This window comes from Vitis riparia, chromosome 19 (genome assembly GCF_004353265.1).
Source record: "Vitis riparia cultivar Riparia Gloire de Montpellier isolate 1030 chromosome 19, EGFV_Vit.rip_1.0, whole genome shotgun sequence".
Lineage (NCBI taxonomy): Eukaryota > Viridiplantae > Streptophyta > Magnoliopsida > Vitales > Vitaceae > Vitis > Vitis riparia.
Window position 1 is genome coordinate 15,005,366 of NC_048449.1, and position 19,575 is coordinate 15,024,940.

Below are 19,575 nucleotides of genomic sequence, written 5' to 3' on the forward strand. Positions count from 1 at the left end.
TTTCTTATTTTGTTTACCCTTTAAAAATAAAACAAAAATAAGTGGCGACTCCAAGTCATTTTTCAAATAATAAATAAAAACTAATTTTTCAATTAAAATTCGAGCTCGCCATCGAGTGGGAAACGCATTGAGCGCGAAATGCGGGGTCCACAAGTACAGAGAGGTGTGGATGGAGATGGAAAGTGACGAAGAGCGAATGGGATGGATTCAAAGCTTGCGAAAATAACTTTTTAAATATTTGTTTTAGATTTGTGGAATGCCTAGGTATATGACTTATATGATGATTTTAATTTGGTACTTTTGGTTTGTTTGTTTTGGATATTTGATACATTTAAACTTTTCCAATTATAAGACTTTCTCTCTACATTTTATGGATATTTGTTTTGGATATTTATTACTCATACATTGTTATAACTATTTGATTATATTGTTATGTTTTTATTTCATAACTATTTTTTTTTTATAATAGATATTCTTATGGAGAATCCTTCACATCACTCAAATAGTTCAAGTTCATCATCATCAAGTGAAGATGAAGATATATAGTTAGAAGTGACAAGAGTTTTAAAAAGAAGATTGGTTGTGTTGTTGCTCAAATTATTGAGTGACTCATCCATTAATAAGGAACGAGTCTCTACTTCATCATTTACAGGTTCACTTTTCATTCAAGAGCTTTTAAATGGTTCATCTAGCACATGTTATGAACTAATGCGGATGGAAAAACATGGATTTATTTCTCTATGTCACATGTTTCGAGAAAAAGGATGGCTTGTTGACAATAAACATTTGAATGTTGAAGAGAAAATGGCCATGTTTCTTATGACTATTAGTCATAATCTTCGGAATCGATTGATTAAGAATAGATTCCAACACTCAAGTCAAACAATTCATAAATACTTCCATGAGGTTTTAGTGGCCATGGTGAATTTCTCAAAAGAGATGATTACTCCTCCATCATTCAATGATAGTTCAAATGGTATCTCCAATCGTCGGCTAAGGCAAATTTTTAAGGTACATTATTTTTTATTTCTAATTATTCATATCATATTTTTATTATTCTCATATAGAAATAATTATTTATATTTTAAAGAATTATTACCATGTAGGATGCTGTTGGTACAATTGATGGAACTCTTATCCATGCATGTATGCCCACTAATCAACAAGTACCTTATCGAGGTTGTGGGAGAGGAGAGTGTTTTCAAAATGTTATGGCAGTTTGTGATTTTGACATGATATTTAGGTTTGTTGTTGTTGGATGGGAAGGAACAGCTCATGATTCAAGAGTCTTGACAGAAACTATCCGTAACCCGCAACATAATTTTCCAATGCCCCCATCAGGTAAATATTTTATTTTCATTTTATTTAATATAATTTGTATTTATTCATTATAATAATCAACTCAATCCTTTTTTTTTTTTCAGAAAAATATTATTTAGTAGATGCAGCATACACACACACTCGAGGTTTTATGGCACCATATCGTAATGTGCGCTATTGGTTGAGTGATTTTCGTAGTGGTGGTAAAGCTGTAGGAAAAGAGGAGATATTCAACCAATGTCATGCAAGATTAAGAAATGTCATTGAACGTGCTTTTGGTGTTGTTAAGGCGCGTTTTCCAATCTTGAAGAGAATGGCACCTTATTCGTTTACTACTCAAACAAAAATTGTCATGACATGCTTTTCCATTCACAATTTTCTTCGACAAATCTCAGTTGCGGATAGATTATTTTTTGAATATGACAATGAAGTGAAATTGGAAAGTGACAATGCCAATCAAAATCAAAACTCAACTACAAGCAGTTTTTTTGCAGCATCTGATCAAGAATTCATGCAACAGTTCCGAAACCAAATCGCAAATGAACTCTTTCAAGTGGTCAGTTAACTTGTCATTTTTAGCTTTTTACCATTGTAAGAAATGCAATGTTTAGATATTAGCATAAAATGTGATGTCTTCGGATATTTGAAAATATGTACTTGAATTGTTATGTTTTTTCTTTAATTTGATTTAGGTTTTATCAATCCATTATTTTTCATATTATTAAGTTTAAATATTTTATTTTAATTATATAAAAAATAAATATATTAATTATTTTTTGTAAGAATGATAATGATAAATCATTTATTATAACAATTTTATTATTTTGAACTTTTTAGAAATAAGTTAAATTATATTTTTTTATTACATTAAAATATTAAGATATTGGTTTTCAGCATATAAAAAAACAAACAGCTTAATACTTAATAGAAATAAAATTTTAAAAAAACAAACAACTTAATGCTTAATGCTATTAAGCATTATTTAGTATTAAGTTAAAAAAAAAGTTCTATTTAGAATTAAGCCAAAAAAACAAACGACACCTTAGTGAAATACAGAGATCTCTTTTGCTTTATTTTTCTCTCTACTATTTTCTTTTTCTTGGAAGCCAAACAACCTCTGAGGATGTTTTCCCAGAGTATGAGAGGCTAAACTTTTGGTTTCTTGGAGTGAAGGAAGCTAGGTGAAAAGTCCAGATGCTAAAGTGGAAAACTCTCGTGCATTAAATACAGGTAGTTGGAGTTCATAAATGGCTTTTAAATCTAAAGTTTTGCTTTAAATCCCTTAGAATCACTTTGAATGGCCAATACATGGTAAGCTTAAGGTCTCTGTGGATACTTATTGCTAGATCCACATCAGTCCATTAGTTATCATGTACGAGCCATTGGAAAGTGGCTCAAGGTGAAGACCCATAGTGTCTAAAGCCATTAATGGAACTTGACTACCACTTCTATTGACTTTTTATGGATTAAATCTTCATTGTTAAACCTATACCGGTTCGGGAAACAACCATCATTTATGTTGTTGTCCCCAATGCGAGAAGAAAAATCCGGAATTTCTCACTTTGCATCCTGAACTTGATCCTAGCAACCTCTAGCTCCAGGAGACTTTCTTTCTTCCATTTCTACCTAGTTTTATATTAGTTTAGTTCCAAGCACCACTTTCAAAACAAATCTTATTTTCTTTTAAACTTTAAGTTATGACAAAGGAAATCACCAGACTCAATTTCTAATCTTTAGTTTATCACTGGTAGAGTGAAAACCCATCCCTGAGTTCGACCCTAGAGCTGCTATACTATAGTAGCTTTGCTACGCCAGTATAAGGTCATAGGATTTATAAATATTTTTTATTAAAATACTCAATTGGGCACGAATCAGTGCATGTAGAAAGAAAGCCAAATAAAAAAGTGGTAAGTTGTAAATGGATATTCAAGTGGAAACAGGGTGCCATTGAGAATGAACCCATAAGGTTCAAAGCTAGATTAGTGGCTCGAGGGTATACTCAGAGAGAAGGCATTGACTACACCAAAGTATTCTCTCTAGTGGTGAGACATACCTCAATTAGAGTATTGGTGTCCATTGTAGCTCAGTTTGATTGGGAATTGGAGCAACTAGATGTTAAAACTACCTTTTTACATGGAGACTTAGAAGAAAAAATTCTAATGACTCAGCTTGAAGGCTTTGAAGAGCCAAAAAAGGAACATCTAGTGTGTTTACTTAAAAAAATCCTTATATGGATCGAAACAAACCCCAAGACAGTGGTATAAAAGGTTTGACACCTTCATACTAAAGATTGGCTTCAAAAGGAGTAATTATGATGGTTGTCTCTATTACAAGAAGTTACAAGGAAGTCTGATGATGTTTCTTCTAATATATGTCAATGATATGTTATTAGCTTGCAAAGATAAGTCACAAATTCAAGAGGTGAAGAGGATTCTAAAGTCAGAATTTGATATGATGGATCTTGGGAATGCAAGAAGAATACTCGGCATGGAAATTGTAAGAAACAAAGAGGATCGTACTTTATTCTAGTCACAAAAGGGCTACTTAGAAAAGGTTTTCCATGGAGAATTCAAAAACCTGTAAGTATACCATTAGCTGGACATTTCATATTGTCAATGACACAATGTCCTCAATTTGAAGTTGAAAGGAAGGAGATGAATTATATTCCATATGCTAATGCTATAGGGTCACTCATGTATGCAATGGTGTGCTCACGACCAAATATTGCTCATTCAGTAAATGTTCTGAGCAAGTTTATGGCTAACCCGGGTAGAGAACATTGGAATGGAGTTAAATGGTTGCTACGATATGTAAGAGGATCTCTTGGTGTAGGACTGAAGTTTGGATCTTCTAAAGAGGGTGCTGGTATTACAGGTTATGTGGATTTAGATTATGCAGGGGATCTTGATAAGAGAAGGTCAACTACATGTTATATTTTCACCTTATTTGGAGGACCTGTTAGTTGGAAGTCACAACTACAATCGATAGTGGCACTTCAATAATTGAAGCTGAATATATAGCAGCTACTGAAGCCATGAAAGAAGCTCTCTGGTTGCAAGGACTTGTTAAGGAGCTTGGAGTGCTGAATAGTGTAGTGGAAATATTTTCAGACAGTCAGAGTGCAATTTAGTTGTGTAAAAATTCCGTGTTTCATGAAAGGACCAAACATGTCGATGTTAGATATCACTTCATTAAAGAAACTGTAAGCTGAGGACCAATGAAGCTGTAGAAGATTTCCACAGCTGATAATCCAGCCGACATGGCAACTAAAGTTCTACCAGTAAGCAAATTCAGGCATTGCCTGGATTTGGTCCAGGTAATGTGCAACTAATGTTTAAGTCAGATCTTTATTTGAAGAATCCAAATTCAATTTTTTGAACCAAGGTGGAGAATGTGGAATTTGGTGGTCCAAAACTTGAGTGGCCACGTAAGCAAAGTTAGTTGATTAACTAACTGAAAGCATACCTGTTTCGTTTAGTTTTTCCATGTACTTGTATAAAAGGGTGAAGGAATAAGAAAAAAAAAAAACAAAACAGAGGTGTGTGTGAGTTTTTTGATTTATAGAACATGTGTAAGAGGATTTCAGAGTTTGAATCTTCTTCATTGTATTGTAGAGAGAGCTTGAAAGTTCTCAGAGATTCCAGAGGGTGTAAAATGGTTCATTCTTAGTGGATTTTTGGAGGTGATCTTGATTCGTGGATGTAGGATTCCAATCTTGCATCCGAACCATGTAAATTCTGCTTGTCTTGCTCTGTTTTTCTGATTTCTGATATTGTTCTTCTTTGTTTTCTTTAATTGGTGTTCAATCTCATTTTATTGAGGAACTTGGATAAAACCTCAACAATTGGGACTGATGATCTCAGTGCTGATCACTAGAGCACATGAATTGGGACGAACCTGAAGAAGGTTCCTAGCTAAATCAATTGATATAAGGCTAGCACTGCACCCCATACCAGAAAGATTGAAGCTCTTATGTTACTCCTCAATTTGTACTTGTTAATCACCATAGCAGACAGTGATGGAATAGGTGAAACTATAGTGCAATGCACAATAAGAATATCGATGTCCTTGGTCTTAGTCCCGGTTTTCTTCAACTAATCATCAATAACAGAGAAGAGAACAAGCTCCGCTTCATCCCTTGAAGGCTCCAAGCTGGGTGTAGGAGGAAGATATAGATTTGCAGGAGCCAAACACGTCTCATCTCCTAGACCAGACCTCTGGAGAATTCGCCTTTGGAACTCAACAATCTCAGGAGTATCCTTGTTGCTGAGCCTCAAGTGTTCCAGGAGGGTAGCATGGGGAACGCGATATGCGGCTGGGGTTTGAAGCAAGCATGGTCGACTAGGTAGACAGAACGAGGCTTGGACATGAAGTAGACGGTGCCAAAGAATATGATCATCAAGGAGGAGCCGAGAAATTGAAGGAGATCAAAGTGGAGAGAGCTCCATATTTCATAGATTTGATCAGGACCCAGATTGAGGATTTTAATGAGAAAACCCATGAGAATTGGTATGAGGAAGAAGGCGAGAATGTGGTTGACAAGGCACTGGTAGCCAAGTTTAATATACTTGAGTTTCACAGAATTTGAGAGAGTCGTTATTTTTAGTGTGCGGGTGACGGGCGTACTTGAGAGAGAGAGAGAGAGAGATTGGAGACGCGAGGTGAAGCTGAGAAGCAGGGGTGGGTTTTAAAGGCAAGTTGAAGTGTGAAGTGAACATCTGAATTGGGTGTTGAAGGCACCACTCTCAGTCTCCCAACGCTCTGCTAGTTGGACCCTCATAATTACCAAAAATATCCCTCCTTTTCATTTTCACTTCTTTTTCGTGTTTTCAATTTAGGTTCTTGACTCTTTAATGTTTTTAAAATATAAGTGATTTTATGAAGCATTTTTAATGTAAAAAGTGTTTTTTTTTTTAAATATCAAGTATTTTAATAAAATTTATAAAACATTTAAAAATTTAAAACATTACTTATAGTATTGAAAAATTACTTACAATGGTTTTTGAAAGACAATTGACAGATAATTATCTTAAAAATCCTTCTTAAGAAAATAATTTTATTAAAAGTCTGTTTGACAATTATTTTAAAAAACGTTTTTAATCTTTCTAACACTTGAATAATAAAATTTTTTAAATGTTAAAAATATTAGAAACGTTTCCTAAAATCATTGTTAAATGAACTTTAAAAATATTTTAAGTACAGACACTCCTAAACGCACTCTAACTCATTGTAAAAATAGTTTGATAATATTTTACAAAGTAGATTTATTTAAAAATTTAGTATATATTACTTAAAAATAATTTTATATTTAATATTTTATAACTATTTTTTAAAAACAACTTCTTTCGAAATAACTTTATAAGAACTATTTTTTATAATAATAATAAAAAAAAAAATCAGCTACCATAATTTTTAATTTGGAAAACAATTTTATATTTTTAATATCACTACTAATTACTACTACAAAGTAAGGACTTCACACTTCACACAGAATGAGTGATGTAATAGATATATTATCTATGATTCTACTTTTGTTTCATCAAATATTAATCCACTTTAAAATTTTCATTCATCATCAATTATGTATCCCTCATCATTCATGGTTGATTGATGCATCCAACTTGAAAATGGGATTTTTTTTTTTTTTTTTCGGTTGTGTTTGCAGGCTGCTATATGGAAGATATATGGTTTTGGAAATCCACGTATCTTAAATATGAGATGTGCCTGTTAATAGGAAAAATATTATATTTATCATGCACTATATACTGTTTAGGTTTGCATTTCCAAAATTGCCCTTTAATGTTTCCCCATCAACAGCCACCAGTCTCCATGTCAGCAAGCAGGTGCACAATTTAATAAACATCAAAATCTAAAACTTGAAGTTATAAAATCTGAAACCCACTAAACACCCGCCTTAAGAAACATTTGAAAGTTAGGAAACTCTCTCTGTCACTTCCTCTCGTTTTGCCCTAACCTGATCTCAAAAAATTCCCATTTTTCAAAGCTCGTTTAATACACGAAGGTAGGCATCCGATCTATTTATTGACGTCCTAAGCAAGCGATGGATACCCATCTTCCAAAAGCTGTCTTCGTCTGATTTTGGCCTAACTCTAAGCATCTTTCGAAAACCTTCATCTTCTGAAAACCCATCTTTGAGGCATATCTTTATATTTCTTCATCAAATGTTGAATTTTTTTTAAAGGTTTCTGGAAACCGAAGTGGAGCTTCCTCTTGCTGTAGATTAATCAATCACAACTGAGTTTTCCATTTAAGGATTCGTTTGGCTGTTGAGAAAATATTGGGGCCGAAGGTGTTATATTTTGGAGTTTGTTGTATTTTGATTAATGTTCGCATGAATGAAGATGGGGGAAAATTTGTTTTGGTTAAAGAAATTTTCAGATGGACCCATCTCTTTTTGAATCAGTTTCTTTTTTAATTTAAAGCCACCTAGTTTTCCCTTTTGTTTTTTTAGATTTATTTTTTCAATTTCTTTTGCTTAATTTTTTGTTTCTGTTTCGGGGAATATGTTGAAATGGATTCTCCTTCTGTTTCTGTTCATATCCATACGAGTTTAGTGTGAAATCAAATCGTGAAATAGGATTTTGATGTACAGAGAAGGGTCGGGGTAACAGGGTTTGATTTGGGTAATACAGGCCTGCAATTATTTGTCATGACTTTATTTTCTATTTGCTTCTTTTGTTTGTTTGCATGATTCGAATCAACCCAAAATCCAAAAGATCTTCTTAGGTTCTAACTTTTGTCTTTGTGTTTTTATTTGTTTCTTTTAAATTTTGATGATGATTCAAATTCAATTCTATTTCATCATATACTTGTCCTTTTGAGCCTTTTATTTGTTGGATAAGAAGTGGAGGGGGGGGGGGGGGGGGGGGGGGGGGGGTGTATATGATTTCTGTGAGAAAGTGAATACTAACTTATGAAGAAATGAATGATTTTGAAGATAAATAATATTTATTTGTTTCTTATTTTAGCTTATGATGTTCTTTCCAGTTGTGAATTTGATGGGAATTGTGATTTCCATTTTTGTGGCACTTTTCCAGTTACCACTATGATTGTTAACAAGGAACATCTTCTATTTTCTTGATTCATTAGCTATGTGGAAATGCAATTAACAAAATTACTATGATGCATAAGTTTCCAATTTGATTGTGCTTAGGATTATCATTGTATTTTTTTTTGTTTATAACAATCAGATTTGCATAAATGAAAATATATTAAAGAAAAAAAGGTTGATCTGAGAACCTGTTAGGTACTTGTTGTTTGAATTAGACAAAATTAATTGATTTGGAAGGTTACTGAAAGTGTTACATGCCTATAACTTAGATTTACCTGTAGTTTGAAAGGGTTATATGTGGGGTGGAGTTGAGGTTAGTAGGCAACTCCCATTTGACTAAGTGGCATTTGTGTAGGGGCATAGGGGTTGTACTATTGTTAATTGGTGTTGCTTATGCAAAAGGATGAGGATGAGGATTTCATGAACTATATCATTCTATGTTGTATGGTAGACTAGCCTCTTCAGTCCTAGTTTTTTCCTTGTCTTGTGTTTCTTGTGTTCTGCCTTGATCGAATAAAGAGCTCTCTATGGTTTTGGAGAGGAATTTCTGTGGGAAAGAAAAGAAGTGATGTTATTATGTCTGTGTGTGTGTGTACACAAACATATAAAGAGGGAGCCTTTAGATATCTGCTCCACTTTGTGTTCTTGGTGTATTTGGAAGAAGGAACATGAGAACCTTTTTTATGCAGAGCTCCCTATGCTGAAACTCAGTGATATGTTCCTTAAAGCTTGGTATTTCTGCTCTTCAAATACCCATGGGGAAGGAAGGGTGTCTTTCATGGATTTCCCGATAAGTGTTGTGGGTCAAGTGCCAGTGGTGATACTGTTTTCTGCATGCATATTCTTTTTGTGTTCTGTCTCTTTATTTTTCAGCCCATGTCAGGTGGCTCTTTATGTACTTCTTCTCCAGTAGGGTTCAACCCTTAAGCTCAGGCTCTTCAATATTTAAAAAGCAAGAAAAAAAAAACCTTGCTTTGATAGGGGCTGCTTGAGCAAGGGGTGAAATAATTTTTCTCACATTTTCCTTTATCTAATTTTAGCATGAACTTAATTCAATTACTAGAAGTAAACTTTGTTTCCTACTTTTCAATCATATGGTAAAAGTATTGGATGTGAAATACATGCACTTCAACATTATAATCTCAACAAATTTTCACATGTACATCAATAGTTCATTAATTTTTGTATGTCAACTCTTTTTAAAGGTTGGCTCAATCAGTTAAATGTCTAATTGACCTTTGGCATCTCTACTATTAAGTAGCTCCTATGCTTGCCTTTTCTGCTGTTTGACTAGCACCCTTTGCTCAAAATTATGATTGTTTAATCGCATAGCCCATTGCTAGACAGAGTTTTACATTTACTATGGAATCCGAATTCCAAACTAAGGATCTTTTCATGGAGATGTCTACATTTTAAAGTCATTGCTAGGTGGAGTAAAATGCTTCATCATCTTAGAGTATCTTCATTGTTGATGTCAAGCCTATAGGAGTTGTTACTTACATGCAACGGAATAATCTAAAAATGTGCTTGAGGAGCACTGATAGTGCTACTGATACATCTGAAGTTGCGAAGGTGTGCATCAATGTGAAGCAATCATGATCTTTCTTATTTTTTTATTTTTGTTTAATGTTGGATATTTTTTTTATTTTTTTCTTGTACTGTAGTGCAGTGAAGAGGATAGAATAACTGATGTTATTTCAAAACATTTTGTTCTTTGTTTTTCCTTGGAATCTTTTAAATTTGGTTGTGTAAAAATGAAATGTTATCATAAAATGTTGTTTCAATGTCTCTTTTGCATTATCATAGCAATTGTTTTGAGCATAGGCATTCCAAATTCAGCTTCAGTTGAAGCCTAATGATGGCAAGCCATTCCTAAAGACACAGAAGACTGCATACATTGAAACAAAAACAATCAATCTCACTTTTGCATGCCCTCTAAGAGGGGTTGTTGGTTTATCATATGTATTCATAAGGAAATTAGACAAAAGTAAGAAAAAATTGTAAAGACCCCAATCTATGATTGAAGGTCACAAATATATGTATATTATAGAGAAAGAGAGAGAGTGTGCATTTTGGTTCTATCATTTGTTTTTAGTCTTATTCCTTATATACTTTGATCATACTTTTGTATCACTATACAATGATTTAGATCATATTAGATGCTGTCAATGATTCCATACAAAGCTCAATCCATTCCTGATTCTTATTAGGTAGAGAGGGATTCGTATGGCAAACTTTGTCCCTCTTTGCACCCATTTCAGTGGAGGGTAGTATGGGTTCAAAATTGTACATTTGTACTATTTATTTTATATATATATATATATATATATATATATATATATATATATATATATATTGAAATAAGTTTTTTAGTATTTCATAAAAATAGGGGTATTTGGTAAGTTATTATTTTTTATTTTGATTTTGTAAAAACATTGTAAATTAAATTTATATAATATTAATTAAATTTAATAAAATTCTTATTGAAAATAAAATTAGTTTTGTAATTAAACAATAAATAGTCTTTAGTAAAATAGGAATGGTAATATTATATTACAATCACAAAATTATAGGGTTTTTTTTTTAATGTAAAAATCCTATTTTTATTTTTTAGATTGGTTGTAAACTCCACTAATGGAGTGTAGGAACTTTTTTGTAAAAGATTTTGCTTTTATCAATCTTGTAACCCTTGGAAAGCAAGCAAGTAGTCATAATGTCTTTCACGACTATCACGACTCCCACATCGATTAAAGTGAGTTTTTGGTGGAGAAAAACAACCAAAATCAGCCAATTTTTTAGTCTCAGGTGCACTTGTTGAAGATGCAGCACTCGAGCACTAGGATTAGCGCTCAAGCAACTCGAGTGCTAGGATTAGCACTTAAACAACTCAAGCACTCTAGTGACCACTTATAGCGCTCGAGTGGTCGGAGGTTGGAGGTGGTAGTAAGGAAAAGACAACAGCATAAAAAGGTCATAGAACCTTCATTTTGTCCTCTTAGCATATGTATTTTCCTATTTGTTTTCAAAAATTATGATTCACCTAAGACTCCCTTCTAGTACACTTAGGATCCCTTTCAATCAGGCATTGATCGTACCCATCATGGTCCACTATTACTCACCTTGTCACAATTTTTAGGCCACTTTTGGAGACTTTTTGGAGGAATTTTATGGATCCTTCGTGTGATTTTTAGTAGCCCTTAAACTCGATTTAGGATTGTTATTTTTTTTAGTAAGCCTTTTTATGGTTTTAGGTTGGTCTTTTCTTGGTTTAAAAGTTTTTTTAGGGACTTATACATCATTTTGGAGCAAAGAAGGATAAATTGATATTGCATTTTGGGTGAAGACACATGAGATTTTTCTAGGAGTTTAGGTTCATTTGAGATTTTTAGAGAAGGGGTGCTTTAGGCATGGTTTGAAGTGAATCAAGTTTTAAAGGGAAATGCTAGGTTCGTATTGCATTGTTTTATAAGAATCCTCTAAAATATGAGATGTTGAGAAGCATGGGAATGTTCTAGAAAGGAGTCCCATGGAGAGCATATGTAGGTTGTTAAGAGGAGAAGAGATGAGAATTCTCTAGAATGGGGGGATCACAGAGTGCACGATTGGTTTTTGAGAGAGCACTAGATTATTCTAGAATGGAAGCTGATTAAGTGCACAGTTTATGATTGGAGAGAACAAAAGATTCTTCTAGAATCTTTGTGTTGATTGTGCATCAGATTTGAGTTGATTGTGCATCGTTTGGATTGAGAAGTACCAAATTTTTTAGCTGAATGAATTGTGCATGGTTTGGACTAAGAAGCACCAAATTTTTTTAATTGATTATGCACGATTTAGATTGAGAAGCACCTGATTTTTTAGATTGAATTAGTGCACAATTTAGCTATTGAGAGGATCAAAATTTTGAGCTAATTGTGAACGATTTGGATTAAGAAACACCACCAGATTTTGAAGATTAAGGAATACACATACACATCAAATTTTTGAAAGATTAAAGAACATCACTAGATTTTTGAAAGGGAATTTCAAGTAAGTTTGCTTAATTTTCATTACATTTTGATTTTATCATCTTCATCATCATCTTATTCTTCTTCTACCTCTTTTGGATATGGATCATACCTTGTTTGGATGTGGATATTGGAGGCCACACAGGTTGTTGTTGATTGCTTGTGAAATGTTGATTACATGATCATTGTTATTGCTTGCTTGATATGTCTTAGAATTGTATCTAGTCTCAAATTCCACCAAATCTTTTCTTTTTATCTTCCTTCACTTGATTCAAGCCCTTTGATACACAAAATTAAGCTTTACATAAGTTAATTTTTATTGAGTTTCTTTTTCTTTGATCCTAGTTCGGTTAATTCCTTCTTATGATGGTCAGCTTGTTCATTTTCAAACATGTTTCCACTATTATCACACACTCATAGCCACAAACATATTCAGCACACACATCTCTCCCTTAGTTGTTTCCTTATTTTTGTTTTATGATTTTTAAAAATGTTTTTCAGTTGTTTTTGTCACACCCCAAGACCCACTTCGAGGGCATGACGGTCATTTCACACCTCAAACCCGAAGGCTTAAAGTGTAATCTGACCCTAACAATTATCCTGTAACTGGAGGTTACCAATTACCAAATACCTATTCAAAGTAGCAGAACAAAATTTCTAAAATCTTCAAAACCTAACTTTAAAACTAAGTATCCATAAACCAAAATCCATTATCCAAATAGATTACAAATTCAAACAATTCAAGTGCTAACAAAATTCTCATAATCTTCAAATCTCAACTTCAAACTATCATAAAAAAAATTAAAAGTTCAATATCTAAATAGCTTCTAAAAACCAAATAATCCAAATGAACATAAACTTATAAGCTAACAATATCCAAAAATAACATCATAAGCAAAATCCTAATGATGACCATTCCCCGACCTAGCCATTACTCCTCGCCCAAACTAAGGGTACCTGAAAAGTAATCAACAAATAGGAATGAGCTCAAAGCCCAATAAGAAATATTAATACAGTCCGTGGATCAAATATTTCAAGTTCACTTGCAAAATATAAGATATTATAACTAATTATTTTCATAAACCTTTGAATCAGTTTTGCCAATACATTCAAAACTTTTAACTGTACACTTTCATTTCTGATCCAAACATTTTCATATCAAATTTAGTCAAAACATTCAAATCATTTATTTACTCTGGTCATCAAACATCAAATGGTGCTCAATTAGGTGGGACTTTTCAAATAGGTGGCTAGCCTCAAATTGTTCCTTTAAGGTAGATGGAACCAAATACTACTAATACTAGTAACCTCTAACCAAACCCCTAGAAGTTGGGATCCAAATCAATTATATTCTCTACCAAGAAATGTAAAGGTCGACTATTGTATCCTATTGACAAGGGTCAAACAAACCAGAGTCAAACACTTATTTCAATTATTCAAATTTGCAAAACATAATATCTCCACATTTCTCTGTTGTAGACAAAATATAAAGTTCTAACATACTTTTCATGCTAAAACATATTTGATTCATGCATAAAACGAATAATAACTCAAAACGTTTCCAAATGATGTATATAAAAATTTGTTTCTAAAAAAAAAAAAACAATTGCATTAATTTCCCTTACCTCAAAAGAAGTCCTAAAAAACTTGGGAGAAAAAATAATTCTGGAAAAATCTACTCTTCACCTAACAAAGTATAAGAGAAATAATCATTACTATTTATCTAAAATTATAGGTTTGACAATCCTAAAATTTTAGGTATTCAAATTAATGTTTTTAATTATGAAAGATAATTTAATTTATTCCTATTTTAGAAAAATTAATAAATTTCTAATTTATATAAAACTTAAATTTTATTTTCAATTTATTTCTTAGGACACAACATAATTTAATTAAACTGCAATTTATTCTACTAATTAAATTTTATACTACTTATTAACTTACACTCATCATTAGTATAATACTATTGATAACTTCTATTCTCTCACTTTCAGTTTTTTTTTCCCACTAAACATAAATTGTATCCCTAACAATTCTCTATTATTGCTAACATAATATATATATATATATATATATATTAACAACCAAACACCATCTGTACAAGTCTTCCTTTATTATTAATATTACTATTTTATTTCTTTTTTTAAAAAAAAAAATCCTCCAATGCACACACGTTCTCTTTCTTTCTTTTTTTTTTTCTTTTTTTTCCTAATATTTTCTAATCCCTTAAGCCACATATAACAATATATTTATTTACTCATTTATTTATTTTATTTTAAAAAAAAAATTCATTACTTAGATCTATTCATCTAAGAACTTTTGAATTTCCCTATTTTTATCAATAGAACAATCTATATTCTTAATTTCAATATTTTGACCTAAAAGTTTTAAATAGGTTAACCCTACCCTAAATTGAAATCTTCGAGAGAATCATTTTTTTTTTTCAAAAACCTAAGATTTCCCAATTTCTAACAGTAAAAGCACCAATAATCCTAAATTTCCAATATTTTGATATTAAAATGAATTAAAAAAAAAAAAAAAACTAACCCTAATCTAAATTTTAAAAAAAGTCAAAGAATAACTAGCGTGTTCAGAACTAATTAACGAATATAATATATTAATTTATGGTTAGTATCTTACCCGGAAAAAACCTGAACTTCAACTCTGAATCTCTAACTCTTGAGCCCTATTATCTCCAATTTTCTACTTCAGGTTGATAGGGTTTTCTTAATGAAGAATACAAGAGGAAAAGTCCACTAATTTATACCCAAGATTTTTAATTGTAAAAGGTTTATATCCAAGATTTTTAATTGTAAAAGGACTCTTTCACCTTTAATGAATTTAATTAATTACTTAATTATTATATAAATTACTATTTTACCTCTGGATTAAATTTTGAGGTGTCACAATTCTAAAAGAATTTATTATTAACTTCTTTTTAAATTCAAATTTATTCACTTTAGGTTATGAAAATTCCATTTTGAAAATCATGCTACCACACATTTTTTGGTATGCATACTTTCTTTAATTTTCATTGATTTTCGGTTTTCTTACGCATGAATAAAATTCATAACTCCAAAATAATGGGGGTAATTCTTGGCTTTCATGACCTTCATCATAATCCCTGCCGCTACATTTCTGACCTTCAAGATGTTTAATTGAATTCAAACAATTTAGAAAATTTCTAAAATCTTTTTCATGCTTGGATGACATTATAAACTTCCTAAATATGTTAGAGAAATTCTTTTTTGAATAAAAAAAAAAAAAAACCACCTTCAAGCTAATAAAGTAAATCGGTTTTTCAAAACGTCCAGATTCAGCCCTATTTTCAATACCTGAATGTTTTTGTAAAATTAAATTGTCTTATGGAGTTTTTAATTAATTTTAACATTTTTCTCATATTTTAGAGTTTTCAAATAAGGTTTTAGGCTTTGGTTTCATTCAAAAAAAAATAATTTTCCTTGTGTAAGAAATAATTTCATCTTTCCATGTGTTTTAGTCTCCTAAATATTTTTCATATAATCAAGACATTTCAAATAGGTTACAAAATTTTTTGTTTGATTTTATTATACTCCTAAGGTGGTTTAAAAAATCGATATTTACATATAATGATATTCTACCTTGTTTACGAGTGACCAAATGCATAACTAGGCTTCTTGGTCTTTTGGGTTTTATTATAGACTCAGTTAAGATTCTATACTTTTTTTTCATAAATATTATTTTTAACTATTTATTTTAGATTTATTTTGTGCATGTCTCTATTTTGACTCGTTGTTCTGTGTCTTGTATGTTTTTGATAATTCAATTTCTTTTTATATACTTTTGAACTTTTTTTTTTTTTTTTAATCTTTGATATATATTAAAAACATGTTGCACGTGATAGACAATCTTTCTTTTCGTATCATAATTCCTTTTTTGATATTAAAGTTATAATATATTTAATTTAGATATATTGAATAAGGATATAAAAAAGAAATAATGACACTCAAAGAATGAAGGAAAAAACTAGTGGATTTAACAATGGGCTAGGCTTGGACTTAGGTTGTTGTGTTGCCTTCTCAATAAAGCCCATAACCTTAAGCATTTAAAATTTTAAAGGTAAATAGAAAAGAAATTTTGTCATGGCGATGGAGTGAAATATCCACAAAATGTTGGAAAGATCATAATATCAACAAAAAATTGGACCAATGAAATTTGCACACCACGTATCGAGCCCATGACATTTTCATCACTGTAGAGGACCTCCTAAAATGTTGCCTTTTGCAATGGAAATTTCTTATTCTTATGATCTCTCTCTCATACGACTTCCCATCTCTCTTTTCCGCTTTCCACAGATATACAATTGCACTTAATTATCTAACATCTTCCCATTCTCTCACTTTGAGATAGACACTCCTTTCATTTAAAAATAAAAAATAAAAATTAAATGGTGTTAGTATATTTGTTTTTTTTTTTTTAATTTAAATTATATTATAAATAAATATACTTTATAATAAATAAACTCAATTTTAGAAATCTAACATTGCATCTTTTTTTGAGTTATTTTAATAAAAATATCTTTTTTTATATATACAAAAATAACCATTCTTTTAAATAATAATGCAAATACTTGAAATAGTTAAAGATAATTATATCAAAAATGGATTATTTTTCAAATAAAAATATAGGAAATGATAAAGTTAGGAGTATTGTCATCCTTTTGAACCTATTATTTCTTTTTAAAACTCATTCCATGAAAGATAAAACGAGATGAGTATTGGGAAAAACTATCCTATTTTCACCCCTATTCCCAATCTCCATCATGCAGTCTTTTTTAATCAACCCATGATCCAAATATTGCTAAAAGGTCTTTGCATGAGCATGTCATATCATGTCCTTCCTCCTGTTTTTTTTTGTCCTACATTTCTCAAACCTTTCTGCGAATCTAGTCTCCTTTTTTCATTTATAGCCATTAAAATATTTTCACTCACAAATATATATAACATAATCAAAGATGATCGTAAATATATAAGGTGGCCGTACCAACGTGGTGCATCCACTTATATTACATTTATTAGAATCAGAGAATTGCAGTTTGCTTAATGGGCATGTCACTAATTATTATATTCTTCATTAATTAATACCTAATCAGCGCCTGTCCCACCATTTTAGAGATTGATTTGAAGAATAATCAGAATCAGAGGTCCAGGACCTGTGAGATGGACACCGGATACCTATCAATGCAGTCAAGCCAAGGCCCATCGGTTGGCGTCGTGATTGTGCGGTTGCACTTCCAAACTGCACTGTTACACTTGAATCCACTTCCGAAGGCAATCTGCAAATCCGGTCACCTTTTTTCATCCTCCCTTTACTCTCGATATAGTTCATCTCATACCAAATGGAAGAAGATGAAGTGTTGCCAAAGCGGTGCAGCGTCATCCTGGACGCCTCCACGTCCTTATCCGATAACTGCAGCTTCTTCTGCAGCTCATCGATCACCCCTCGCCCGCCCGCATGGATGCAGAAGTGCTCAAATGCCTGCTTGAAGTCAGGAATATATGGCTTCCACTTAAGTTTCAGTATTTTTTGGCCGATGAGTGTGAACAGGAAGAGGAGCTGCTCGGAAGCAGGCAACACAAGGGGTCCAATTGTGTTATGTTGGACTTCAAGGCCTCCCCAGCAATCAACATCAGGTCTTTAGAGAGTGAAACCCCTTGTATCCCTTGTGTGTCTTCTTTTTCATGGATACACCGGTAAGCCTCATCATCAGCTCCCTTGTGAGTTCTAACAAGATGGAGTAATTGGTACTTGGATCGACTCCTGTCTGCCTTTTTGTTGGACAAAAGGATGGCTGCACCACCCATTCGGAACAAACAGTTTGTAAGAACCATTGATCTCTCGTTGCCGCTATAATAATTGGGAGTGGTGATCTCAGTGCTGACCACTATAGCACATGAATTGGGATGAACCTGAAGAAGTTCCCTAGCTAAATCAATTGATATAAGGTTAGCACTGCACCCCATACCAGAAAGATTGAAGCTCTTTATGTTACTCCTCAATTTGTACTTGTTAATCACCATAGCAGACAGTGATGGAGTAGGTGAAACTATACTGCAATTCACAATAAGAATATCGATGTCCTTGGTCTTAGTCCCGGTTTTCTTCAACAAATCATCAATAACAGAGAAGAGAATAAGCTCCGCTTCAGCCCTTGAAGCCTCCAAGCTGGGTGTTGGAGGAATATATAGATTTGCAGGAGCCAAACACGTCTCATCTCCTAGACCAGACCTCTGAATAATTCGCCTTTGGAACTCAACAATCTCAGGATTATCCTTGTTGCTGAGCCTCAAGTGTTCCCGAGGGTAGCATGGGGAACGCGATATGAGGCTGGGGGTTTGAAGCAAGCATAGTCGACTAGGTAGACAGAACGAGGCTTGGACATGAAGTAGACGGTGGCAAAGAATATGATCATCAAGGAGAAGCCGAGAAATTGAAGGAGATCAAAGTGGAGAGCGCTCCCTATTTCATAGATTTGATCAGGACCCAGACTGAGGATTTTAATGAGAAAACCCATGAGAATTGGTATGAGAAAGACTGTAAGAATGTGGTTGACAAGGTACTGGTAGCCAAGTTTAATATACTTGAGTTTCACAGAATTGGAGAGACTCGCCATTTTTAGTGTGCAGGTGACGGGTGTACTTGAGAGAGAGAGAGAGATTGGAGATATGAGCTGAAGCTGAGAAGGGGTGGTTTTATAGGCAAGTTGAAGTGTGAAGTGAGCCTGGGAATTGTATTGAATGCACTACTCTCGGCCTCCCAACGCTCTTCTACTTGGTCCTTCGTAATTACTCAACATATCTCCCTTGTCTTCATTTTTATTTCCCACTTTTTCCCCTTTTAGGTGTCTGACTCTCAGTTTAATGTTTTTAAATATTATTTAAAAATAATTTTATATTTAATATTTTATTTCAATTATTTTGCAACTATTTTTTAATAACATCTTTCAAAATAACTTTGTAAGAACTATATTTTGAAAGTACTATTTACTACTACAATGTAGAGACTTCACACTTCACCCGGATCAACTATCATTCTACTATTCTTTCATAAAAAATATTAATCCACTTCAAAATTTTCATTCATCATCACTTATGGCTTGCTGCTCGATCCACCGGCTCAACTCTCTTCGTAAATTAATTG

At 32.5% G+C, this 19,575-nt stretch overlaps 2 pseudogenes; both read right to left on the minus strand.

Annotated features, from left to right (window-relative positions):
* The window catches only part of LOC117908244, a 31,672-nt pseudogene extending 19,871 nt beyond the window's left edge, over positions 1-11,801 (minus strand).
* A 5,632-nt stretch (positions 11,802-17,433) lies between these two features.
* LOC117909537 lies at positions 17,434-19,065 on the minus strand (annotated as a pseudogene).
* Between the last annotated feature and the right edge of the window lie 510 nt (positions 19,066-19,575).